This window comes from Podarcis gaigeae, assembly GCF_964106915.1.
Source record: "Podarcis gaigeae genome assembly, chromosome: 14".
NCBI classification, from domain to species: domain Eukaryota; kingdom Metazoa; phylum Chordata; class Lepidosauria; order Squamata; family Lacertidae; genus Podarcis; species Podarcis gaigeae.
Genome location: NC_139690.1, coordinates 23,363,981 through 23,368,429, shown reverse-complemented (window position 1 = coordinate 23,368,429; position 4,449 = coordinate 23,363,981). Strand labels below are relative to the sequence as shown.

At 38.3% G+C, this 4,449-nt stretch overlaps 1 long non-coding RNA gene across 1 annotated transcript; it reads right to left on the bottom strand.

Moving 5' to 3' along the window:
* Nucleotides 1-985: 985 nt before the first annotated feature.
* LOC310831996 lies at nt 986-3,177 on the bottom strand. Its single transcript, XR_014558100.1, has 2 exons — nt 3,017-3,177; nt 986-1,406 (listed from the first exon to the last, which is right to left on the bottom strand). It is a non-coding gene; the product is annotated as an uncharacterized lncRNA (long non-coding RNA).
* Between the last annotated feature and the right edge of the window lie 1,272 nt (nt 3,178-4,449).

The following is a 4,449-nucleotide window of genomic DNA, read 5'->3' as shown; positions in this document are numbered from 1 at the left end:
TCTAACATGTGCAAAGTGTATTAACTTCTTTGCTGCTACATGCCTGAAAGGTCACCTGAGAAAGAGAGAGAGAAAGGGAGACAGAGAGAAGTTTTAACTCTTTTGGAATCCTTTCGCTCATGCTTGTGGTTTGAAAAACCACACTTTGAAAGCACATTTCCCCTCCCCACCCAAAGAATCCTGGGAGCTGTAATGCACCCATCGCAGAGCTACAGTCCCCAACACCCTTAGCAAACTGTAGTCCCCATGATTATTTGGGGTGGAGTGTGGACTGTGGTTTAAACGTATGGTGTGAATACAGTCCAAGTCATGAATGGAAATCATGCTTGTGCACATAAAATAGCAGAGCTAATTGTAATCCAAAAAAACTAGAGGGGGCCGGGTTGGTGAATCCTGTACTAAGCACTGCACTGCACTGCACTGCACTGGCTCTCATGATATTACAGCTCACCATTCAAGTAAGGAAGCAGAGAGAAGAGGGTAGATGCCAAAGTATTTTTATTGCTGTAAAAAAAAAAAAGGTGATGTTCTCTCCTGTTGTCTCGAGGGTCTTTTTTGCTGTGTATGTGGTGTTACGATATTGCCAAAAGTCCAAACAGGCTGGAGGAAAATGACACATTTATTTTACAGATATATATATATATATATATATATATTTTAAAAAAAAACCACCATTCCATTTTTCAAAGCAGCTAAGATAACGTACAGTGCATTTTAGTTACTTCTTTGATTACATTTATGAATTGCTTCCCACGAAATATCTCAAAGCAATTTCACAGCAGAAAACATCAACCATTAAAACCAATTCCATGTGTAAAAACAATTCAAACCAATTCCATATGTAAGAACAATTTCGTACATACAACTGAAAACAACCCAACACACACACACACACACAGGGATTGAAATATACAGACATAAACAGAAAAGCAAAGAAACAATGAAAACATCAAATTCAGGATTATTAAATTTTGTTATTAAAAAAAATCTCCATTTGTAGTCCACAGGAGTATCACACTTTAAATACTACTCTAACAGTGCAATCCTATGCATGTATACTGAGAAGTAAGTCCAATCAAGTTCAGTGGCACTTCCTGGATAAGAGTATATAAAATTGCCACTTACCAGGGATCAATGAGACTGACTTCTGAATAGACACAGATGAGATTACTATGAAGAAGTCTAAGTAGAGGAAGAAGAAGGTTGTTACTCTCCAGTCCTAGACTGACATGCTAGTTCAGGGTTCCTAGCTTGCAGCACTCCAGATGTTGTTGAACCCATCTCATTTCTGTGATTGCAAATTGTTTTAATCTGTTTTTAATTATGTTTGTTCATTTTTGTAACCTGCTCTGGAACTTAGGATGAAGAGTGGATAAATAGTAATAGTTAAGTCAAACAAGATTTGACTTAAAACACTCATATAAGGAAAAGTGTGGAGAAATTCATTTCAGCACAATACCATACATACCGAAAGACAAATTTCTGACAATGACTTCATAAACACTGTGTATAAAAATGAATGCGTGGAAAGAGGCATCAGGATCATTACCTGACCTTATCCACCAGCTCACACATTTAAAGTCTCTTTAACACAAAGGGCGATGGACATTCATAAACTTCAGCATAAACCAACCGCTCTTCATTTCTGCAGGGTGTGAAAAGCAGAGGTCCCTGAGCAAGCAAAGCCTAGAAAATGTGGAATTAGGAGAAAATGCCACTGGGTTTGTTTTCCCACCCCTACCTAAATATTCATTTCTGCACACCATGAAGGTCTGCACAAGGCTGGAGAACATCTAATACAAGTAACACATTCTGAATCCAATGGAAAGAGCTCTCTGGAAGGCAAGGATATGGAACCAAATCAGCTTCCAAGTAAAAGTGTCATATTGCCCTTCAAACCCAAGAAAGCCTTCTTGCAGGCACTTATTATCCGTCTTCCTATCTCAGAAGACCACAAAAGGAAATCCTGTGCTTAGAATATTATAGCTTGAGCTTCAGCACGGATTTCTCTCTTTTTTTGTAGTTAACCACATTTGGGGTTTCCTAGAAACCCTTTACAAACTTACCACAACCCACAAACTACAGCGGTACAGCACAAATTGGGATTATTGCTAGTCCTTACTATGTTATATTAATTCCCTAATTTTTGCTTTTACTATTATGATTAATGCTTTACAAGTCTCCTTAGATTCTGCAAGCCACAAGCTGAGGGCAAGTCGTGCCAACCTGAGAGCTTGCTGAAAAGTCTTGCTATTAACAATGGAAAATAGTGTTAGGTTCAACTAATGGGAAAAGAAAAATGGAGGGTCCTTCTGTTTTTTTAAGCCTGCCCCCCCAAAAAAGCCAGGCATTTTGAAACTTTGAATTGGCCCAATCCACCAGGCTCTTCTTATGAGTGAGGAACTGTGTCAAAAGATGGAATTTATATCGGTGTTTTATTTATTAGTAATTTGTACCAATGCTTTATTGCGTATTTTTGTAACCTTTGCTGTTTTAGTGTGCTGTACATCAGTTAGAGATAATGTTCATTATATTAAGCAGTGTGTAAATGATCTAAATAAAGAAACTTTGAACTTGGGAAGAGAACACCATTTGCTGTGTCGCCTCAGGCGGCAAAATGTCTTGGGCTGCCCCTGCTGGCAACAAAATACTATGACTAGAGCCATCTCAAACCTGAAGCCTGCCCTTTGGACTTCGTATTATGTAATAGGTGCAGCTGCCATTTCCCCTGCCATAACATAAACAACTACATGGAAACCCCAATGACAGGGAGGGCCCCACTGGAGTGACCAGCACCTGTGGGAACCCCCAGTGTTATAAAGAAGTGTTATGTGAACCCAGGACCTTTGTGATTGTGCAAACGTTACTCAACCCAGCCCTCATCACAATGAATACTGCTAGAGACAGCAAAGATGTGAGATTTCCCTGTCATGGGCAGTGTTGTTAATTCAGCAATCTCAGAAGCAAAGTCAGGGTAAATCATCCCTACAAATGTGGTTACTCAGCAGAGAGATACGTTGACATTTCTTTTTCTCTTCCGCTTCTCCCAATTTTTCACCTGTAAGGATGTTGATTTCTCACCTTCTGCCGAGGGAAAGAAAAGTCATTTTGAACCATGCAAACAACATAAAACTTTTAACCACTCAACAAAACTCTCCTCTGTTCCTGACACGGAATATGATTCTTCCTCTTGGAAAATACTGTATTAACTTTCCGTTGACACCTTCACTCACACACTCACACACATGCTAAACATTCTCATATATCTTTCCACCACAAGCCCATTTAAACTGATAGACACAATTAATTATTGTTTTTTCCTCACACGGTTTTGAAAATTACCTCAGGCATCTAAAAACAGGCCTGAAACTTGTAGCCACCTGATGCTTCTGCCAGGGGAAAGGGATTTTTATATATTTTAGGGCTGTTAACTGATCATCATCTTTTTTAAAATAGTTGATTAATCACTTGCTTATTAATCAGTTCATTTCATTTAAATATATCTGCATGTCACCAAAACCAATCTATCACCAAAGCCTTCCTTTCCTTTCCTTTCTTTCCTTTCCTTTCCTTACTTTCCCTTTCCTTGTATTGAAATAAGTGTGAGATAACTATATGTAAAAGGTAATAAACAGAACAGCTAACAATGCCTTGAATATGTTCTTTTCCATCCCTTGTTTTTATAGGAACACACCAGAATCAAACTAGCATTGAAAAATAAACAAGAATGCATTTAACTTATTCACAGCCCTGTTGATTCGTTTGACTTCAATGATGAAACCTGCCTTCTAAATCAATTATTTTTTAAAAAAAGTTTTACATAGCATAAACCCACTTAAATTAATGAACCTTACTCCTGTCCATTCATTTCAATGGGTCTTCCCTGAGTTTGGCTAACGTTGTATGCAACCCTTAGTTGGTATTCAACCCATTTTAATGATGACATCCCTCAATAATCTCACTGCTCTGAAGCCTGTTGGAACCTACAAACTTCACATTGTGTCTTTCACATTGTGTTTCTCTTTATTTTCATACTTCAGATTTATTTTTAGATGGAAATATAACCCATCTATTACGTATTTATCAGGGACTGTGCAAGACTGCCCATATGTCCTACTGTACAGAGGACAATCTTCTATTCACTGGAGTCTTCTCTTTGAAGTCCAATACAAATTTGAAAGCAAAGTGTTGGAGACATTATGCTTGCAAATACTGGTTGATGGGAATCGCAAGTGGAAAGAGCACTGTTGCACTCAGATCCTGTTTGTGTTCATCTGCATCTTTGCCTTTTGGAAACGTCTTTCTGGAATGCTGTTAGTGTCAGGTGCTAGATTTTTCATTCTTTGGGGTCCACAAGTTTAAACCACATGGGTATGTTTGTGTTTATTCACTCCTGAAGCTTCTACGCTAGCTACGACATTTACTTTGCAATTCCACACATGTCTACTC